Below are 24,180 nucleotides of genomic sequence, written 5' to 3'. Positions count from 1 at the left end.
ATGGCAACCACCTCATGATTCCATAGACCCTGCATGTCAGCAGAAGACTGTTAAAGCTGGTGGAGGCTCCCTAGTGGTGTCGGTTTTGTGCAGTTGGAGTGATATGAGACCCCTGATACGTCCAGCTACGACTCTGGCAGGTGACAGACACGGAAGCATCCCGTCTTATCACCTGCATCCGTTCATGTCTATTATACATTCCGACGGTCTTGGGCAATTCCAACAGGACAATGCGACGACCCACACGTCCAGAATTGCTACAGAGTGGCTCCAGGAACACCCTTCTGAGTTTAAACACTTCCGCTAGCCACCAAACTCCCCAGACGTGAACATTACTGAGCATATCTTTGATACCTTGCAACGTGCTGTTCAGAAGAGATCCCTTCTTACTCTTAACGGACTTATGGACAGCGCTGCAGGATTCATGGTTTCAATTCCCTCCAGGACTACTTCAGACATTATTCGAGTCCACGCCACGTCGTGTCGCGGCACTTCTGCATGCTCACGGGGGCCGAACACGATGTTAGGCAGGTGTGCTAGTGTCTTTGGCTCTTCAGTGTAGGTTTTGGATTAATCAACTGTCCTGCGCTTTCTTCATTTTTCAAAATGGGCTTGTACAATTGCTTCTGCCCAATAAGAAAAACTGTTCATTTCTGAAATGACCTTGCTTGCCCAGAGTCCAGACCTGAACCCAGTATAGCACCTTGTGAATGAGTGAGAACGTCACCTACGCTTCAGACCTCAGCATCGAACATCATCACCTCCTCTGGTGTCGGCTCTTGACTCATAATGGGCAGCCATTCCTCCACAGTCATTCAGAGACCTCACTGAAAGTGTTTCAAGAAGAGTTCAGGATGTCATATAGGCGAAGGGTGGGCACATACCATGTTAATGTCCATATTTAGGTGTCAGGATAGTTTTAATCAGATAACGTAGGAGCGCACAGATGATGTAATGTAAGGCGAATAAAGATAACTATATGGTGCGTACATACCCATGTTCAGTGTGTCCACGAAGTATTTCAGCGTAGTAACTACCCATTTTTCTGCGTTCATAAAATAAGTCACACCGTCGTCGTGACAATTTGTGAAGTGTTGTATTGAAGGGCTGAAATGTCGTTCAGTGATCGCAGTGACTGATTTCACATACCAATCTCTCTTAATCGTTACAAATTTACCTACAATGGAAGACGTATTTAGAATCGATTCTTTATGAGGGATTAGTACTATCAGACGTCAATACCGATTCTTACAACCCCTTTTACGAATGAACATCGCAGAGGCATTTGATGCGAATGGGCAATTGGAGGAGAAATACACTCGTGAAAGGTTTGCTCTCTCCTGCCTATGAAGCTATCTGATTACAGTAGTCGACAAGAGATCGCAAGGGTCTGCTGGACTACCGGAAGCCTTTTACGTTTCTCTCTGTATACGAATTTCCCTTGTCACGTACATCGTAGGCGACATAAACCTTTTCAAGAATATTCCATGAATCGGGTGGTGCAAACAGAACTGTTATCTAACGTGTTGTGAGAATTTCTAATCAGTTCCTAACGGTATTATTAAGTAGAGATTCCGCACAAGCAGGACTGATCGGGTTAAACAAGACCATAATACATTTATTGGAATTGCTATTTTCGGATGTATTAAGCCTATCGATTTGACAAGAAGGAGGTAGCGGTACCATTCACAAATGAGAAACAGAGGGCCAAAAGCCAAGGACAGCACCAGAGCTACCATTTCAACTTGCGTCCGTTGCTCAGGCGTCGATGGTTTGAATTAGATGTGTACAACATCCAGTCCATGCCACACGGGGAATCTCAGATGTCTTCGAGGTTTTCGAAGTCGTTTTTTTTCTACGAAAATTCTTTGCCCTCTGAACGTGTAAAAAATTGTCTCAACCGTAACTTGAAGTGAAACAAAATAGTAATAACAGTTGTTTATAGATCATGCTGGCTTGTGAGCTTACATTATTCCAGTTTCTGTCGGTATTAGCAACTAAAACATGTTTGCTAAAAACTTTATTTCAATGATCGTCAGACAGACACATCTGTCAGAGTCATTTACTTCTCTTACTTAGTGCAGCTGGAACTTGGTATCTGTGACATTCTGTCTTTGAAAGAAAGCGAGTGACGTTTTACACGTATATGTTTATTTTAGACACAGTCACAGAATATTATTATCTAAAGATAATCTGTCGATTCTGAAGATAGCGCATGTATGATCGAAACCGATTATGATTGTAATCATATTCTGTGAATGTGTCTGAATTAAAAGAGGTGCAACGCAGGAATAAACTGACGTCACTGTTTTTAGAGTCCAGCAGTGTTATTTAACTGTCGAGTTGATGTCCAGAAAATTTTTCCGCTGACTACATATTGACGGAAAACATTAATTTGCCAATTTCCTCGTCTCAACGGTGTATGGACTTCGGAAATACGCACATGCTGAGTGAGAACCTACGGCGACGGGAAATCGATTTATGCGCTGGAGGCTGTGGGTTCAATTCACGGAAGAAATTCATTGCCCCCGATCGACTGCACTACCGCCGGTCGGTGCACTTCAAAGGCATGTGTGTAACCCGGAAGAGCACGCTGTTATGCTCAGCAGAGACCTAATATAACCGGACGTTTCCCACGCTTGACTGAGCAGGTCGGAAATTTCCTTCACTTACAAACATTTGGAATGGATAACCATAAGCTGCAATAAAGCACTGTTAAATATCTGTCATTCAAATCTTTGTTACATATTGCGGATGCTTCAGCTCTAAAATTGGTTTGATCACTATAGTCCTAAGCAAGGTGGTTGAGGTGGATACGAGACCAAGATGTCATCCATTGTCCTGCGAATCTGCATCAACATACATTCCCGCAAGACACAATGCAATACTTGGATCAGCGAATTTTTTTCCAGTACAAGCCTCTTTTTCTTCCATATCCATCAATGGGTGGAGGGGGACAATATTGTCGGTATGTCTCTGTACGCACAATAAACTGTATCATTTTATTGTCAGGATCCTTAAACGATATATACACAGTGTATTTCATAGGCGCAGCTGAGTTTGATAGCCTGCACCCAATGGCATTATTTTCGACTTTGTAGCCACAAACAGGCTTGACCTTAATGACGGTGATTATGGTATCATCGTAACGACGATAGATGCTAAAGTTAATAGGGCATTCAGGAAGTTTAGGATAGTACTTTTTCCAGAATGTGCAGATAAGCAGTTGCTAGCATCCCACTTACACAATGAATGGACATCATTTACACTACTGGCCATTAAAATTGCTACACCAAGAGGAAATGCAGATGATAAACGAGTATTCATTTGACAAATATATTATACTAGAACTGACGTGTGATTACACTTTCACGCAATTTGGGCGCATAGTTCCTGAGAAATCAGTACCCAGAACAACCACCTCTGGTCGTAGTGATACGAGGCCGTTGGGATCCAGCACGGCGTTCCGTATTACCCTCCTGAACCCACCGATTCCATATTCTGCTAACAGTCATTGGATCGCGACCAACGCGAGCAGCAATGTCGCGATACGATAAACCGCAATCACAATAGGCTACAATGTGACCGTTATCAAACTCGGAAACGTGGTGGTACGCATTTGTCCTCCTTGCACAAGGCATCACAACAACGTTTCACCAGGCAACACCGGTCAACTGCTGTTTGTGTATGAGAAATCGGTTGGCAACTTTCCTCATGTCAGCACGTTGCAGGTGTCGCCACCGGCGCCAACCTTGTGTGAATGCTCTGAAAAGCTAATCATTTGCATATCACAGCATCTCCTTCCTGTCGGTTAAATTTCGCGTCTGTAGCATGTCATCTTCGTGGTGTAGCAATTTTAATGGCCAGTAGTGTAGTTCAAGCATGATAAACGTAGGGATATTATGGACAGAGTTTAAACTGATAGTTAAGTACACAAAGTATGTGCCGAATAATTGGATTAAGGACGGACAAGACCCACCGCGGTTTAATAACAGAGACCGAAAAATACTGAGGAGACAACGTCTGTTGCACTCTCTGTTCAAAAGAGAGTAATCAAATGACGCCAGGCAAAAGTTAGTAGAAATTCGTGAGTCTTTAAAAAGATCAAAGCGCGAGGCATACGTTAACTATCACCGTCATACTTCAACCAAAGATCCTGACGAGAACCGGAGAAGATTCTGGCGGTACGTAAAATCGATAAACTAGGCCAAGGTTTTTACCTAGTTACTCGCTGACCAGTCTGGTGTGGCATTAGGAGATAGTGAAAGGAAAGCTAAAGTTTTAAATTTCGCGTTTAAGAAATCGTTCACGCAGATGGATTGTAAAAACATACCATCGTTTGATCATCTCACAGACTTCACTATGGACGGCATAGTAATAGGCATCCCTGACATAGAGAAGCAACTGCAAGAGTTGAAAAAAAGAAAGTCGCGAGTTCTGGATGGAATCGCAGTTCGATTTTACAAAGAGTACTGTATGACATTGGCCCTTACTTTGTATATCTTTCGCCTGACGCAAAGTCCCAACCGACTGGAAAAAGGCGCAGGTGACTCCTATATACAAGAAGCGCAAAAGAAGTGACCCGTGAAATTATAGACCATTATCCTTAACATTGGTTTGCTCTCAGTTAGACTATAATTAAGTTCTTTGATACGTAAAATCATCTGTCCACAAATCAGAACGGTTTTAGAAAGTATTCCTCGTGCGAAACTCAGCTTGTCCTTTTATTACGTTATATTCCGCGAGCTATGGAGAGAGCATCAGGCAGATTCAGTGTTCCTAGATTTCCTAAAATCATTTGACACCGTATCCCACTGCTGACTGTTAAATGAGTTACGAGCATACGGAATACGTTTCCAGATATGTGTGTGGCTCGAACAACCCAGTACGTTGTCCTCGACGGCGGGTATTCATTACAGTCAGGGCTATCGACAGGTGTGATTCGGGGAAATGTGACAGGACCTCTGCTATTCTCTATGTACATGAACTATTTGACGGACGGGGTAAGGAGAAATCTGCGGCTCGTTATTGTTTATGCTGTGGTATAAGCGAAGGTGTCGTCGTTGAGGATACAAGATGACTTAGACAAAATTTGTAGTTGTTATGACGAATGACAGCTAGCTCTAAAAGTAGAAAAATGTTAGTAAAAGCGGATGACTAGGAAAAACATACCCATAGTATTCGGACATAGCATTAGCAGTGTTCTGCGTAACACAGTTGCATGATTTAAATATTCGGGCGTAGCGTTGCAAAGCAATATGAAATGCAACGAACATGTGAGGATTGTGATAGGGAAGCTGAATGGTCGATTTCGGGTTATTGGTAGGCTTGTAGGAAAGTGCGGTTCATCTGTAAAGGGGACCGCATATCAGACGCTAGTGCGACCTATTCTCGAATACTGCTGGAGTATTTGGGATCCGCACTAGGTCGGATTATAGGGAGACATCAAAGGAATTGAGAGGCGGGCTCCTAGATTTGTTACTCGCATATTCGAAGAACACGCAAGTATTACGCAGATGCTTCGGGAATTCAAATGGAAATCCCTGGAAGTAAGGCGACGTTCTCTCTCTCTAAAGGAACTCTGTTGAGAAAATTTAGAGAATCGGCATTCGAAGCTGACTGAAGAACGATTCTTCTGCTGCAACGTCCATTTCGTGTAAAGACCACGAAGATAAGATGAGAGAAATTTGGCATATAGATAGTCTTTTTTTCTTCGGTCTATCTGCGAGGGGAACAGGAAAGGAAATGACTGCAAGTGGTACAGGCTGCCCTCCGCCACACGTCATACGGTGGCTTGCGGAGTATGTATGTAAATGTAGATGTAGACTCGGTACACAGTCTGCTGCAGAATATCGTTTCTCTGAAACTACGAGTATCAAACAGGATGTAGAGAAAATAACGTCCTATCTGCTTCAAACTGTTCTTAAAGAAGTTCCTTGAAAATCTCTTTTACACTATCGTGTGCCATATACCGATCATCGTCGATTATAGTCTCTCTATTTTTATGACGTCTACTGTCATGTGTACTTCGTAACAATCCCAAACACGCGAGTAGTACCACTGAGTTTAAAATTTATCACCAATATACTACTGTAGATTTAATTTTCACGTTTATTAACATCGTCTACGAATCATTACATGGCCCTGCGCCTAATATCCCGAATGCCCTTCCTGAAGATAATAAGTACGCCATCTTCGATTGCATTTGTTCGTTTTAGAACTTTGGGCTCTAATACACACACACACACACACACACACACACACACACATACACATACACAGCCTAGCCACTTTTGAAAGTGTGATTACATAGGTGAGTGCTAAACATTGTTCACCAAAAAAATGACCAATAACGCCTATAGGCGATATTATGAGTGGTCATATCGTAGGTCATGCCCATAGTTATCTTTCAATTGTTCATTGCTTTATCTCAATTTAGCCCTTTAAAGCATTGTCTTTTTTTTTTTTTTCTTTATTGTATTTCAATTCCCCATCGGGGCGGGCTGGCAGCAGCATATGCGCTGCTCTTCAGCCGAAAGACAGAGAACAAAACAATAGAAGACATGTAAAAACAGCAAAGGAGAGAATAAGGTGAACATAGATATAAAAAAGGGGGAACATCATGGAAGGCAATAGACAAAAAACGGTGTGACTTTAAAATGGAGATAAAAAACCGTTTAAAAGTAGCACACACAAAAAGCCACACACTGCGACGATTAAAAGAACACAAGGGTCAGTATGACTGGAGCATAATGGTGTTGACGGATGGCATAGCACATAACGTAACACTAATGGTGAACCTCAAGGCAGTACACAAGTAAAATCACACCTCTTGACGCACACGAGAAACAGCACTAAACACAACACTGATGTGGCACACTGATGATGATCAATACAGAGGATCTGCCAGGTTCTAGGAGATGAGGGAGACCTGAAGAAGGGAGGGAGGGGAAGAGATGGGGGAGGGGAGCGGGGGGCGCGCGGAAGAGGGCCAGGTAGGGAGGGATGTGGGAAGGAGAGAGGCAAGTATGGGGTGCAGGGTCTCAGGGAAGGGGGGGACGGAGGAAAATCCGCTCTGGGAGAAGGAGGAAAGAGAAGAAGGGGGCCATGGGGAGGGGGGGGGGAGCAAGGCCAGGTTATAGTTGGAAGGAAGGGTAGATGTCACGGCGAAGTTCGTCATCCGGGAGGGGGAGGCGTTGGAAATTGCCCTGATGAAGGAGATGGAGGGTGTGGAGGTGGAGAGAGGGAGGGATACAGCGATAGAGGTGCGGCAACGGGCGGGGGGTGGAGAGGAAGGAGGAAACCAGAGGGTGGGGGGATCAACCCTGCGAACAGTGTAAAGGATGCGGAGATGTTGGAGGAACAGGAGGAGGTGGGGGAAGGGGATCAGTTCACACAGGAGCCGTGTGGGGGAAGGAAGGCGGATACGGAAGGCAAGGCGAAGCGCATGGCGTTCAAGGATTTGGAGGGCCTTGTAAAAGCGGGTGGGGGTAGAGATCCAGGCGACGCTGGCATAATAGAGGATAGGACAGATGAGGGATTTGTAGGTGTGGAGGATGGTAGAAGGATGCAATCCCCATGTCCGGCCGGACAGGAGTTTCAGCAGGCGGAGGCGGGAATGGGCTTTCTGCTGGATGGTCAGGAGATGAGGGGTCCAGGTGAGGTGTCAGTCAAGGGTGAGGTCAAGGTATTCAGGGTGGGGGTGAGTTGGATAGGACGACCATAAAGGGTGAGGTAGAAATCATGGAGGCGAAAGGAGCGAGTGATGCGGCCTATGATGATTGCCTGGGTTTTTGAGGGGTTGACACGGAGGAACCACTGGTTACACCAAGTGGTGAACTGGTTAAGGTGGGTTTGGAGGGTACGTTGAGACCGTTGAAGGGTAGGATAGAGAGCCAGGAAGGCGGTGTCATCAGCATATTGGAGAAGGTGGACTGGTGGGGGTGGCTTGGGCATATCAGCTGTATACAAGAGATAAAGGAGAGGGGAGAGGACAGAACCCTGGGGGAAGCCAGCTGTGGGATAAAAGATACGGGAGTTGGTGTTGTGGAGGGTGACATAGGAAGGACGGTGCGAGAGGAAGGAAGCGACCATATGGACAAAATTGATAGGCAGGGCGTAGGTTTGGAGTTTAAAGAGGAGACCGGGATGCCATACACGGTCATAGGCATTTTGGAGGTCAAGGGAAACAAAAATGTCGGAGCGACGGGAGTTGAGCTGGTGGGACAGAAGGTGAACAAGGTTGAGGAGTTGGTCGTCAGCAGAGAAGGAGGGTCGGAAGCCACACTGGGTAAGGGGGAGGAGGTGGTGTTGAGCAAGGTGCTGATGGATACGGTGGGAGAGGATGGATTCAAAGACCTTACTGAAGATGGAGGTGAGGCAGATGGGACGATAGGAAGAGGCAGCAGAAGGGGGTTTGTTGGGTTTGAGGAATAAGAGGACGCGGGAGGTCTTCCACAGGTCAGGGTAGAAGCCAGTAGAGAGGATTACATTATAGAGATGGGCGAGGACAGTTAGGAAGGAATAGGGGCTTTCTCGAAGGTGACGGTAGGTGACACAGTCGTGACCAGGGGCCGTGTTGCGTTTGGACTGGAGGAGAAGTTTAATGTCTTGTGCTGTGATGGGAGTGTTGACGTCGGAGGGGGGCAACTGCCCCAAGTACTGGAGACTAGGAGCAAGCAGAGCGACCGAGGTATTGGCACGTTCCATAACGGTAGGGAAAAGAGAATAATCAAAGTGGGGATCATCGAGGATGGAGAAGACCTCGGAAAGGTGGGAAGCGAAGTGGTTGGCCTTACTGAGGTTGTCAGGAAGGGGGCGATCGTTATGGAGAAAGGGGTAGTGGGGAGCGGAAAGGGAACCAGTAAGACGATGGAAGGTGGACCAGTACTTGGAGGAGTTGATAGGGAGGGTGGCGTTGAGTCGTGTGCAGGTCTGGCGCCAGTCTCGGCGTTTCGTTGCTGTAATAAGGTTCCGTACGTGTATCCCTGTCACGAGTGCGCAGGAAGGAGTGATAGAGGCGGCGGGATTCACGGAGGAGGAGGACAGCCCACGGAGGGAGAGTGGGACGGTGTGGGTGGATGGTTTTAGTAGGAACATGGGCCTCCACGGCGTCAGTAATGAGCTTCTGAAGGAAGGACGAGGCGTGGACGATGTCGTCAGGAAGGCGATAGGTAAGAGGGTGGCTTTCGACCTGGGTGGAGATGGAGTCCCGGTAGGCATCCCAGTTGGCACGGCGATAGTTATGGACGACCTTGGGAGGAGGTGCAGGGTGCGGAGCCCGAGGGGGGCGGTTGGCAGATGTTATGGTGAGAAGGACAGGGAGGTGATCGCTACCTGTGGGGTCAAGGACGGCGACACTGATACGCCCAAGGAGGTTGGCGGAGGCAATGACAACATCGGGGGTGGTGTTACTTTCGGGTCGGGTGTGCTGGGGAAGGGGAACAAGGTCACCTTGGATTGTGGAGAGGAACTGATGCCACCGCCGAAGGGCAGCAGGAGTGCGGCTATGGATGTTGAGGTCGGCAGCAATCACATAGGTGAAGAAGGTGTGGTCAATGTGTGAGATGAAGTCATAAGGAAGAGGAGCAGTGGAGCAGACATAGATGGTGGCACAGGTAATGGTGAGGGAGGGGAAGAAGACGCTAAGGATAAGGTGTTCAGTGGGGTCATTGAGGAGAGGTTGTGGCCGGACAGGGATATGCTTAAGGTGGCCAATCGCGATTCCACCCTGCGCACAAGGACCAGGAGCGTCAGTGCGGTGGAGGAGATAGGGGGAGGTGCGGATAGAATAGTGGGGCTGGAGAAAGGTTTCGTTCAAGAGGAAGGTGTCGACCTGGTGGTGGGAGAAGGTGCGCATGAGGAGGTATTTGTTGGAGCGGAAGGAGAGGAGGGGAAGAGAGGGAAGGGAAGAGACTTAAACGAGGGTGTCGAGGCGGGCGAAGGTGAAGTGGGCTTGGTTGTGGGAGTAAGTGGCGAAGGTGTTCAGGTGGAAAACATAGCAAGCAGCAAGGGATATTTGTTGGAAGGTGTGGGGGCGCTGAAAAGGGTGAATGATTTGGAGTACAATGATAGTGAACCGGATGATGTCCTCGGCCGTGGGGGGTGGACGGAGGTAATTGTTGGGATGGACAGGGGGATCGACGTGGCGAACTGGGACTGTAAGTTCAGGGGAGGTTGGAGGGGGTTTAGCTTTACACTTGTGGGAGTGTGTGGGATGGGGGCCATTGCAGGTATTACAGGAAGGAGGAGCAGCGAGGTTGGGGCAGTTCTTAAGAAAGTGGGAGGCCTTGCAGTGGGGACAGGTGGGGGGGTTTTTGCAGTTGGAAGTCAAGTGGTCATTGTACATCAGGCACCGCTGGCAACGGTAGGATTGGGGAGGGGATTTGGAGGATTCAACAGGGTGGCGACGGTGGTATATCAGGGCACCCTGGGTGAGGAGATGGTCTATGGATGGGGCGGATTCAGAGAATACCCGCATGAGGTAGGTGGGACCAGAGGCATTGTGGATAGGGCGGGCAGAGCGGATTTCCAAGTCCGGGTGGGAGTTCAGTTCTACCAACACTTCATCCTCTGTGATCACCGGGCTGAGATTGGTGATCACAGCGGTGTAGGTGGGGGGGCGACGGTGAGGCTAGGGCTGACGAGGAGTGGAAGCGGAAAGGAAGGGTGTCAGAGACGTGTGGGGGCCAAACATAACTCGTGGGAGTTTTCGCAGGAGGTCTGTGTGAGAGGATGGGGATGGGGACTTGATAAGGACTGAGTCCCTGCGGGGAATGAGTTGGGAGATGGGAGCACCAGGTAAGTACACTCCTGGAAATGGAAAAAAGAACACATTGACACCAGTGTGTCAGACCCACCATACTTGCTCCGGACACTGCGAGAGGGCTGTACAAGCAATGATCACACGCACGGCACAGCGGACACACCAGGAACCGCGGTGTTGGCCGTCGAATGGCGCTAGCTGCGCAGCATTTGTGCACCGCCGCCGTCAGTGTCAGCCAGTTTGCCATGGCATACGGAGCTCCATCGCAGTCTTTAACACTGGTAGCATGCCGCGACAGCGTGGACGTGAACCGTATGTGCAGTTGACGGACTTTGAGCGAGGGCGTATAGTGGGCATGCGGGAGGCCGGGTGGACGTACCGCCGAATTGCTCAACACGTGGGGTGTGAGGTCTCCACAGTACATCGATGTTGTCGCCAGTGGTCGGCGGAAGGTGCACGTGCCCGTCGACCTGGGACCGGACCGCAGCGACGCACGGATGCATGCCAAGACCGTAGGATCCTACGCAGTGCTGTAGGGGACCGCACCGCCACTTCCCAGCAAATTAGGGACACTGTTGCTCCTGGGGTATCGGCGAGGACCATTCGCAACCGTCTCCATGAAGCTGGGCTACGGTCCCGCACACTGTTAGGCCGTCTTCCGCTCACGTCCCAACATCGTGCAGCCCGCCTCCAGTGGTGTCGCGACAGGTGTGAATGGAGGGACTAATGGAGACATGTCGTCTTCAGCGATGAGAGTCGCTTCTGCCTTGGTGCCAATGACGGTCTTATGCGTGTTTGCGCCGTGCAGGTGAGCGCCACAATCAGGACTGCATACGACCGAGGCACACAGGGCCAACACCCGGCATCATGGTGTGGGGAGCGATCTCCTACACTGGCCGTACACCACTGGTGATCGTCGAGGGGACACTGAATAGTGCACGGTACATCCAAACTGTCATCGAACCCATCATTCTACCATTCCTAGACCGGCAAGGGAACTTGCTGTTCCAACAGGACAATGCACGTCCGCATGTATCCCGTGCCACCCAACGTGCTCTAGAAGGTGTAAGTCAACTACCCTGGCCAGCAAGATCTCCGGATCTGTCCCCCATTGAGCATGTTTGGGACTGGATGAAGCGTCGTCTCACGCGGTCTGCACGTCCAGCACGAACGCTGGTCCAACTGAGGCGCCAGGTGGAAATGGCATGGCAAGCCGTTCCACAGGACTACATCCAGCATCTCTACGATCGTCTCCATGGGAGAATAGCAGCCTACATTGCTGCGAAAGGTGGATATACACTGTACTAGTGCCGACATTGTGCATGCTCTGTTGCCTGTGTCTATGTACCTGTGGTTCTGTCAGTGTGATCATGTGATGTATCTGACCCCAGGAATGTGTCAATAAAGTTTCCCCTTCCTGGGACAATGAATTCATGGTGTTCTTATTTCAATTTCCAGGAGTGTTCTTTCGTATTTCCTTGGTGAGGGTACGAGCGTCGAGGAACTTAGGATCGGGAGTTGACAGGACAAAGGTGTGGTGGGTGGGGGCCAAGGTATGGGTGGCAGGAGGAGGGGTGGTGTCCATGGTGATGGCAGGGGGAGGGGGAGGTGGTGTTGATTTTTTGTTGGAAGTGGCGGGAGCAGAGTCGGATAGGACGCGCTTTTGGGGTTTTTTGGAGACTGGAGGCTGGGAGGAGGGGAGAGGGACGGGGAGGAGAGGGAGGTGGCGGGTGGCAGATCCCTGTGGCGTAGTGGAGGCACCGGGAGAAGCAGCTGGTTCAGTGGTGGCGGTGGTGGCTCGGCGCGACGTGATGCGTACGGGAGATGCAGAAGACGAAGCGACGGGGTCGGTGAGAGAGGGGAAGCCAACCACCTAAGGGGCGGCAGCAGAGGCGGCTACAGAGGCGTACGTGAGGGTGGGGGTAGGAGTGGGAGCTGTTGAGGGTGTGGAGGCTGGAGGAAGGGTGTAGAGGTGTGGGTATACAGCGGGGGAGGAGATAGGGGGATGGGTAACCGGGGGAAGGGAGGGGGAGCAGTTAGGAGGGAGGCCAGGAGAGGCACTCCAGGAAGTGACTGTGGGAGAGGGGAAAGGGGAGGTGTAGATGACGGTGGAGGTGGGAGTACTCATTGCAGACGAACGGCGACGGACAGACAGACGTGCAGCAGGCAGCGGCGGCGTCGGCGTCGGCGATGGTCGGCGGCGAACAGACGGACGAACAGCAGACGGCGGTAGCGGTAGCGGCGGCGGCGGCGGCAGTGGCGGTGGCAGCGGCAGCGGTCACGACGACGTCGACGGCGACGGCGACGGCGACGGCGACGGCGACGGCGACGGCGACGGCGACGGCGATGGACCGCTAGCAGGCAGGCAGGCAGGCGGACGGACGGACGGACGAACAGCGACAGCAGCGGGCACACAGACAGACAGACAGACAGACAGACACAATCTTCGAAGACGGAGATTCCACCCTGAGAGTAGCCCAGGCTTTGCAATCTGACGCTTTCGAAGGAGGGGATCCAACCCTCTAGATGAAAGCATTGTCACATACATTTAAATATGTAAGCATCGTAGCACACTGATTGGTAGGAAGCAATTTCACACTGGTTCCACATCAATACTTCAGGCCGTGTATCGCGCTCTTCGAAATAATGGTTTTGGAAAGTTGAAAAGGAAGACAGTTTCTAGTACAAAATTAAATATACACTATTTGATCAAAAGTATCCGGAAACCCCCAAAAACACACGTTTTACATTTTACGTGCATTGTGCTGCCACCTACTGCCAGGTACTCCATATCACCGACATCAGTAACTCACGGACTTCCAATGTGGTCAGGTGATTGGGTGTCACCTTCTTCATACGTCTGTACATGAGATTTTCACCCTCTTAAACGTCCGTAGGTCCACTGATTCCGATGTCATAGTGAAGTGGAAACGTGAAGGGCACGTACAGTACAAAAGCGTAGAGGCCGACCTCCTCTGTTGACTGACAGAGACCGCCGACAGTTGAACAGGGTCGTTATGTGAAATAGACATCTATCCAGATCATCATACAGGAAATCCAAACTGCATCAGGATCCACTGCAAGTACTAAGACAGTTTGGCGTGAGGTGAGAAAACTTGGATTTCATGGTCGAGAGTCTGCTCATAAGCCACACATCACGCCGGTAAATGCCAAACGACGCCTCGCTTGGTGTAAGGAACTTAAAAACTGGACGATCGAACTGTGGAAAAACTTTGTGTGGAGTGACGAATCACGGTACACAATGTGACGATCCGATGGCAGGGTGTGGGTATGGCGAATGCCCGGTGAACGTCATCTGCCAGCGTGTGTAGTGCCAACAGTAAAATTCGTAGTCGGTGGTGTTATGGTGTGGTCGTGTTTTTCATGGAGAGGCCTTGCACCCCTTGTTGTTTTGCGTGGCACTATCACAGCACAGGCCTACATTGATGTTTTAAGTACATTCTTACTTCCCATTGTTGAAGAGCAATTCGGTGATGGCGATTGCATTTCTCAACACGATCGAGCACCTGTTCATAATGCACGGCCTGTGGAGGAGTGGTTACACAATAATATCATCCCTGTAACGTACTGGCCTGCAGAGAGTCCTGACCTAAATCCTGGCCACGAAACTGTAAGTCATTTTCCGCCAGGTGCCCGGATACTTTTGATCAAATAGTGTATGAGATTACAAAGAGAAAAGTAAGGAAAGGGGAAAAGTAATAACAGTAGGAAGAAATAAGTTCGGAATAAAATATGTGCTAACAGTAGATTTAGAAATAGAGTGTGTTGTCACGATAATACGGTAAAGAGTCTTGTTTTGCATGAATCGTAACGACACTAAGCAGATGGCTTTCCATCTAGTTGCAAGGAAGGGCTTCGCTATCTATTTTTTGGTTCAAATGGCTCTGAGCACTATGGGACTTAACTTCTGAGGTCATCAGTCACTTACAACTTAGAACTAATTAAACCTAACTAACCAAAACATCACACACATCCATGCCCGAGGCAGGATTCGAACCTGCGACCGTAGCGGTCGCTCGGTTCCAGACTGTAGCGCCTAGAACCGCACGGCCACTCCGGCCTGCATCTATTTTTTCAATCAAATTACAGTCCTGATCTAACGTAATTAGTTTTATTTCTCTGGAGGAATAGAAAGCTGTGGCTCGAAACTCCTCATAGTCTTTCAAGATCTAATATTTAGGGTTCACGGGAGTAAATGTGGTTTATAAAGATTTCTTTGAAGGCATATCTGATATTTAGAAAATTTCGTCAAGAGAGAGGGAGAATAACTTAATTTGGTCATGATTTCTGGTTTGTGTGCATCTTATCGTGCCCCCATCCATTCCCCATTATCATTTGCCATAGAAATCACATCTAGGATTCACTGCATGGTTTCATCAGTGAGGATGAATTCATTGCGATATATTCTGGTAGTATATGGAACTCTTTGCTAGGTGCAGATGCTGAGGAGGCCTAGCGGAATAGTGGGGATGTGGGCATATGAAAGAAGTGGTTAAATGTTAATAAACTCTCTGTATTCAGCAAACGAGATAAATAGGGACGCACCCATGTCGGCCTCTGAGGCCATTAGCTAGTCATGGTGGTTAAGAGAAATGTTAATTTTGGTGTCGCAACTAATTTCGAGGAAACTGGGGTAAGAGAGGAAGCAGGTCAGTGCTAGTGGGAAGCCGGTGGCCGAGAGCACGTGCAGCGCTCAATGCGGCGACCGGCAGTTTTCGAGTGATTTCTCTCTCACGCTTTCCATTGGTTAACCAAAGCGCTGCATAGTGGGCTTGTTAGCACGTTAGACAGGGCAATCAACCATTGCTGCAGTGACGATCGTATTTCGTACCTGGGCCACAAAAAATTGTTCTTGAACATTACAGGAGAAGATTGAAATAAATAATAAGTTCAAAATAAAAATATTCGAGATAGCATTTCAGAGATTTTACTCGTTTCATACAAATATGATTTTATGTATACCGACTGAAGCACTGAGTGAAAATTTGTACCAAGGCCGGGAATCGAATGCTGCCTTTCTGCTCACTAGCAAGCGCGATAGCCAGTAAGCTACCTTGTGGCAATCTAACATTCTGCGTGGTGTCTGTTTGTTCTATGTCGTGTCTCCCTACCACTTTCACGCAACGACGCTCTGAGCGTGTTTTTTAGGGAATTGACTAGTTTGAACCTGGGACCTGTTGCTGGTAAGGAGACGCCAGACCACACATGACATGTAGAATTCCAGCTGTTGTGGTTTTGGACCAAAGAATATCCATTTTTGCATCCAGATAATTTACGAGAGCCTCTAACACAACAGTTCTGTCGTGGTTTACTTATTTATGTAGCTCTTATCTGAATGTTTGATGCTGTAATATCTAAACATATATTAAGCTGAACGATCACAATGGTTGCAAATAATCTTCTTTCTGTCGCTAGCCTTCCACTTAATTCTGTTCTTTTTCTGTCGATAAGTTTAGTTCTATTCTATTCTATCGCTTGAGCCTTGCCCTGCAGTTACGCAGGGTCAGCCATCGTTAATCGTATTTGGCATGTTAATGTTTAAGGGGTGGCCAGATGCCCTCCCTGCCGCCACCCCGTACCCCCCGGGATGGAATTAGTGGACCCCAACTGTCTGCGTCGAGTGTAATCCATGGAATAGTGCGAAAGTGTTCAGATGTCTGCGAGCCGTGTAACTGAGGCGGAACATGGGGACCAGCCCGGTACTCACCTAGCGAGATGTGGAAAACCGCCTAAAAACCACATCCAGGCTGGCTGGCACATCGACCCTCGTCGTTAATTCGCCGCGCGAATTCGATCCGGGGCCGGCGCGCCTACACGAGTCCAGAAAGCAGCGTGTTAGCGCTCTCGGCTACCCTGGCAAGTTTAGTTCTCTGCTATAGTATTTAACAGACAAAGTTTCCAGAGACACTGTGCATGCTTACATTACAGCAAATATTCGTACCTGACATATTCCAATGGATTGCCACTCATATTGAACTATGTGGGTGTGGTAACATAAAATCAAATCGGTCAAGGCCTTATTTGCCACTCATAACTTTTACTGAGTTGTTAGAACTGATAAACAAATGTGCCTCACTGGCACACACAGCTAAAGGCTGTATTAATGGCGTTGCCTCATGTAAGTTGGATTAACGGTGTAATATTTCTGTACCTTTACACTTATAAGTATGTTCAAACGCTTAACAAAAATCTTTTATGAGATGTAACTGCAGTTTCCTTAGATTTAAGTGGTGTTTGTCGCTTAAACAGATGGAAATCTCAGAAGGCTGTGCAAACTCTTATTGCCTCCTATCACCAATGAATTTACATCGACAGCTACTCACAACAGACATGAAAGTGAATAAACTGATCAGGGTTACAAAAGCTAGATTTTTGAAATTAACAAGAAATATTTTTCCGATGTTTCAAATACCTGCCGCAAATTTGTGTTCGAAACTATCAAAAGAGCACGTCTAAAATGAAAGTACTTCGACCTTCAGCTGAGGGTTTACACAGGCAGCTGTGCAGGTCATATAGTCAGTGACAGTGTTCACTGAAATTTTTTATGTATATAGACTGAAGCGGCACGGGAAAATTTGTAATAAGGAAGGGAATCAAACCCGGGTCTCCTGCTTACAAGGAACGTACGCTAGCCACTAAGCCTCCTCCCACAGCGTTCGCACAGCTGCTCAGATTACCCTAGCACACCTCCGTCATCGATCCATGTTCTCACTTCCTCCTCAATCTACTCTGAATCCCTCCTTACATAAAAACAGAATTGCCGAGGCTGCTGTTCTGGACTAGCACCTCAGCATCTGTTCGTGCGTGAGGGGGGAATTTAAAGTAGACTGGGGCGGCAGTGATAAATTGGACCGGTTAATGAGGCGTGCTAGGGGAATCCTGCAGTTGTACGAACTGCTGCCCTAAGGTGGCTTAGTGACTAGCACACCGGCCTACTAAGCAGGTGATCCAGATTCGATTCCCGGCCTTGTTACAAATTTTCACGCTCCGCTTCAGTCTACATAAATGAAATCAAATTTGTAAAGTCTCTGAAATTGTGTCATTCCATTTGAGTAAGTATCTGCACGTGGGTTTCAGGCTTGATCCCCCATTTACGTTCGATGCAGAGGTGCTATTCCAGGACATGGAGAGCATCGGCAATTCTGTTCATGTGTAAGGAAGAATTTAAAGTAGACTGGGGCGGCAGTGAGAACTTGGATCCAGAAGGGAATTTTGTGAGAGTAACCCGTGCAGTTGTGAGAAGCGTTGTTGTAAGGTGTCAGGCAAATCCAACACCTTCCATGAAAACCCTGACATGATAAGCAAATCCGGCAGTATGTCACATAGCTCCGAATAAATCCTGACATTAAATTAAACAAAGTAATACGATCAACGAGTGAGCAAATGGAATACCACAGACGAACACAAGAACGCCTAAATGCATGTCATACCTTCCCACCGTGAAACAGACGCAGTTCCGAGGGAAGAAACGAGAACAGAAGCCGAGAGCAGAACTGTGTTAAGCTAGAAGGCCCTACGATAAGGGACAGACACCGACGTCGCCAGTCAACCACCAGGACCACCCCCCAGCCCATGTTAAAAGATAGAGCCCTCTAGAAGAACAGTATAGATCTTACGATAACACTAAAGGGCCACACCAGCTGCAAGTTTTAGCGTGAGATTTTTTCTCGTCTCTGTTACGTTGCAAACGTTAAAAACATTGCGCCACCACGAAAAGTATAACGTTTCTCATTGGATAGACAGAATTTTTGTAGGCGGAGCTTAAGGTTAACATTGAGACCCTAATTGGTCAGATGAAAACACAGCCAGATAGTTTTTTTTAAACCAACTTCGGTAAATTGTAGTAAGGAGAAGTTAGGAGAGAGTTGCTTCCGAGACGGCGAGGTGCGTGCAGCTGTGCCACCCACCGCCCCCTGACGAACACCGACAGGGTAATGAACGCACGCGATGCCGCATTTTTGAGTGCATAAGGCTTCACTCAGAACTGCAGAAGTCTTATCTGTTACATCCCCTTTTTACGCAATACTAGTGTCGATTAAATCTCATGGTATTCACATTTGCTACGTGAAGTTAAAATCTGAAACGCGATGATTTTTCTGTTATACAATTACTGAGAAACCACATCAGCCACTGTAATTTACGACAAGTTACATAAGTAATTAAAGATAATTGAGGGTCACTGTAGACCATTTTGATAGTTTTCTCTTTTATGAAACTTAACTTAAATCTAGATTATAGATGTGATATGGCATAGGTCATCCTTCGATACATTGTAGAACTTGGAAACCCATTCAGGGAATATTCGTTCACATTTTTGTTGAACGCAGTTGGTTTTTACCATCCTGTATCAAAACATTTCCTTTTATCAATAGTGCAGTTTATAAGCAATGTTTTGTGAGTAGAATAAAATTTCCAGTGGTAAACTTAACTGCTTATTCGACGTTATTTTACCAGCTAACTAAAAATAGGAAAGCCTTGAACCCCTTCCACTAAATTTAGTTAGTATTAAGATTCTTTTACAGGGAGTGCAGTGGAGCTGACGCTGAAATCATTAAGTATTTGATTATATCATCGCTAGCTTTACAGCGGCTCGGTGTATATAATTATACTCTATTACTCATTATAGAATCCGTCTCAATAGGTGAGCGATCAAGGCATCTCACAACCATGTCGAGGACTCGGGATCAGTTTCCTGTACAGTCAGGAATTTTTTCATGGTGGAGGGACTGGAATGTGAACATTCAGCCACCTGAGGCCAGCTGAGAAGCTGCTTGACAGAAAATTAGCGGCTGGTCTGGAAATTGAACAGCGGTTAGTAGAGCAATGTGTTTACCCCTTTCACGTCCATATCGCATCCAAATGATACCCTTTGGCAGAGGATGACATTATGTCTGGTCGTCTGGGAAGCACATAGCTCGCACTGTTTAGAAAAGTGATGAAGGGTGGATCGGTAGTGGTCATATCATAGTTCGCACTGGGTCCTTCATTCACGCTGAAGGAAGGAAGAAAAGAAGGAAGGGAGGGAGAAAGGAAGGAAGAAAGAAAGATTGAGCTTAATATCCCGACGAAATCGAGGTCGTTAGAAACGGAGCAAAAACGCGGATTGTTTTAAGGACTGAGAAGGTTCAAATGGCTCTAAGCACTACGGGGCTTAACATCTGAGGTCATCAGTTCCCTAGACTTAGAACTACTTAAACCTAACTAACCTATGGTCATCACACACATCCATGACCGAGGCAGGATTCGAACCTGCGACCATAGCAGCAGCGCGGTTCCGGGCTTAAGCGCCTAGAAACGCTCGGTCACAACGGCCGGCGGATTGAGAAGGAAATCAGCCGAGTCATTCAAAGGAACCATCCCGGAATTTTCCTGGAGAAATTTAGAGAAACCACGGAAAACCTAATTGTGGACGGCCGTACGACGGTTTTAACCGTCGTCCTCCCGAATGCGTGTCCAGTGTGCTAACCAATGCGCCACCTCGCTCGGTTATGATACAAAGGTAGATCACGGTGTTCATTTAATGGCGCTTACATTGTCCCCCCAAAAAAAGCACAGCATCCATAATGACAAGATGTATGGCCATAATCATGGCTGATTCGAGGAACACATTAGTGTGCCCTTCGATTCGTTTCATGTAAAGTGACTTAATTTCTCACTTGAGAGTCATGTTCGTTGCAGTATTATGGTGTCTGCAACACTAAGTTTTACCTCTGGGGAGAAGATGGAGCAAGTTAAGTGTTTTATTTCCTATGGCTACTTGTTGAACTTCCTTTATGTTGTATTTGATGAGTGATTGTCATTGGATAATTGTGCCGTGTTTGAAAATTAACGAAACTAGAGCAAAGAGAAGGGAACGGGCCATGACAGGCATAGGGTGAGAGAGTACTATTTGAACAGGGGAACCGTATTGTGCCTTAGCGTATGATGCACTTAGGTTACAAATTTTAGACAGGATGAAAACAATTAATTTCTCTATTAACAGGCTAATTACCAGCAGGCTTATGATACGGATATTATGCTACTCTCATTCCAGCGTGACGTGAAGACCACAATCAGTACTAACTTCTACACTCTGCTGCTGCTACACGCTTGCTTGAAAGAAGCATTTTATGCTTCTTGGTGATTTTTAGAAGCAGTTGCCCAAAAACAGGTAAATATTGTTCGCAGCAAATGATTGCGGCGTTCTGTTGCAAGTGGACCATAACAAGTAATTATTTAGTTCTTTCCATGTCTAGGGACTGATTGTAAGGCCATCTCCAGTTATTCTTAGATTACATTAAAACTAAATTAACTGATGAAGACGTTACTTCAAAACAGTGATTTCGTTGCACTACTTCATTTACTTGAGCTTAGGAGCGACACTTATAAATTACTAAAACCACTTTCAAAGCCAGAGGATGTCAATGTCTTTTGTTAAATATTACGTTCATTCTTTTCAGATAACTTGGTTGACGTCACCTATTTCAGGTAGTATAAGGAAGAAAATATTACAGAATACCATGTGTTTTCCGTTGCAATAAAGTCATTTTACGTGGTGCAAGTTCACAGTTTCTCGGTATTGCTATGACTGTAGTGTCCACTTCATCACGTAGAAAAATATTTCAACCTTGCAAAACTAACATCCGACGCAGAAGCTTTGCACTTAGTCGCCAACCAGGTATTCTAGCTTTGTGAAAAACCAGTTTCAGTAAACGTATCTAGCGAAGACTTTTCACCTTGCCCTTTGTCATCGCAAAATACGCAATTCAGTTATTGGGCTCGAAAACTATACTGCAACAGTAATTTCGTCTGCAAGTAATACGTAATAATCGTTGAATTTAATAATGCCTTTGCTCTCAGTGATGTATATTCCTGATCGTAACTGGCTCTGCTTCATTTCAGGCCTCAGGTACTGTCACCTCATACTGACACCAACAGTGGGCCCTTCCTGCCAACTTCATTGTTCGTTTCACTTGATTTTGTAATCACTGAAATAAAAGTCACATGACCTCCCAAAATGAGAGGTTTAACTTCGTTCCCCCTTTCCTTCTGAGAGATAAGTTTTCTGGCCAGTAAGTTTCTCCTCTTCTAACTAGCGAAATGTGACAAAATGTGGCTAGCAATCGCTTCCCTATCCGCTAATTAGTGCTTTTTAGAAGATTTCTTTCAACGTAATCGCAGGTGAAGGAATTTAGTTTGCAACACCATAAACGGCAATGGTCACATATTTGTCGAATAAGGAAAGATTGTCCAGGTTGGAAAGAGTTTCAAAACGACGTGTGCGCAGTCTGGCCAGGTCGACCTTTTCGTCTGACAGCACTGCACTATTGTTTGCCTAAGGTGCAGCACACGTTGTGTTCCTGTAGCTGTGGAAATTATTAGTTGAAACCGTGTATAACATCTAAGGGTGTGGTATTGCTAAGAATACAAAACGATTAACAGGCTGAGTTCATCCTGAAACTGAGGAATATTTATAATAGAGAAACCACGTGAGACCGTTTGTCCGCACTTTCCTCCAGTGTGCATTGGAAGCCATATACACAAATGTTTACAAAACTACGAGTACTTTTAACTAACAATTAACTATCTAACTAACAATTAACTAACTAATTCACTTAAGTAGTTAAGTAACTAACTAACAATCCTGTGTTCACAACGGATTAAAATGTGTACAAGTGGCAGAATTCGACCCGATAACTTCAGATTACAGCCCCACCGCTCTACCTAATATACTATCCTCCTACTTGTTGGAGGAGCAACATAAGGCTGCCAGATTTAACTTCGAACTGGCGTACTGAAAGAAATCGCTTTCTGACTGGCACCAAGCTATATTTACGAACGAGAAGGTGTTTCTAATGTACTAAATACCTCATTCCTTTGTATGTCAACCAAGTGGGGTGAAATTCGACAGAAAATATGTCCATCAGATGCAAAAGTGCGGCCGAACTGCTGTCACAGTTTGGCGATGGATATCGGCTAGCGGTTGCGACGCTCTGTGGCAACTCGACAGTCCGTTTTCTAGTCATTACTACTGAGAAATACTGGACAACTTCGTGTTCCCTTCTGCTCGCCTGAGGTTTTCGGGGGGCAGGATAATCTTCCAACATGACCGTTCTCCTCGCCACACAGCGAACTGTGTAAAATACTGATTTCAAATGAACAAAGGCGTAGAACTGCTGTACTGGCCTCTCAAAGATGCTGTCCGCATTCCAATAGACCACGTTTGGGCAGAGATGAGTAAAATTTTCCAGCGCTATCCGAAGCAGATCATGATGCATGGGAAGAGTTGTCACTGAATAACATATTAATCTGGAAATTTGTTGCCTTTATTCCCCGGCGACTAAACGCAAATGTAGAGGTGAGGGGAAACTGGACGAGTTACTATATTATTGTGTTGTTAAGGAGAAAAATTTATTTATGACAGATTAACATTCTGTTTTCCCTCGAGAAACAGGAAAATTCTTTTTTCACAATTAATAAAACGTTTCGGGCTATTATGCGGTGATCGAATGAATTTCACATTATAACCCAAGGTTTCGATACCATCTACGGAGGACATTTTCAAGGGGGATCGTAACTACTTTGAATGTCCGATTCACACCCTGGCTCGCTACTGACTACAGCAAAATTCCGCTTCTGCGTGCTTCCGCGCAGTGGCGTGACGTCACATGTTTTGTATGCGCGAGCGCAATTTGCAAAAAAAAAAAAAAAAAAGGGGGGGGTTCAAATGGCTCTGAGCACTATGGGACTTAACTTCTGTCATCAGTCCCCTAGAACTTAGAACTACTTAAACCTAACTAACCTAAGGACGTCACACACATCCATGCCCGAGGCAGGATTCGAACGTGCGACCGTAGCGGTCGCGCGGTTCCAGACTGTAGCGCCTAGAAGCGCTCGGCAACCCAGACCGGCGATCGCAATTTGCAGTTACTGTCATCGTCCGCTGTTTAGTGGAAGACTGGTACACATCTTCCTCAGCACCGGACTCCTGATGTCATTCAGTTTTACGCCCTCCAGCTTAATATTGAAATTCGCGGGGTGTTTCACAATCTCTATGGCCTCTCTCTGTAAAATTTCGTGGAATACGCTTTTGGCTGCCAGTACTTGATTCCTATCAAGATGAATGTGGTGGTCTCCTGGCTGCAAGGAATATACCGCAACAGCTGATCTGTCAGTCTCCCCTCTTTTGCAGCTGCCTTGTGCTCTTCTATTCGCTTTTTGACCGTTATTTTGTAGTACCCGCGTACACCTCCCCACAAGTACACGGAATCCTATAAAGTCCTACCTTTTCCAGAGGGTAGAGAGCATCCCTAGCCGATTTAGATGATCTTGTATCATCCAGGCAGGTTTGCATATTACCGCGGTGTTCCGATTTTTCAAGATTTTCTCTACACGGTCAGTAACGTTCTTACTGA

Source organism: Schistocerca serialis, chromosome 3 (genome assembly GCF_023864345.2).
Source record: "Schistocerca serialis cubense isolate TAMUIC-IGC-003099 chromosome 3, iqSchSeri2.2, whole genome shotgun sequence".
NCBI lineage: Eukaryota > Metazoa > Arthropoda > Insecta > Orthoptera > Acrididae > Schistocerca > Schistocerca serialis.
The sequence above is the reverse complement of the archived record's forward strand: the minus strand, read 5'-3'. Positions refer to the sequence as shown.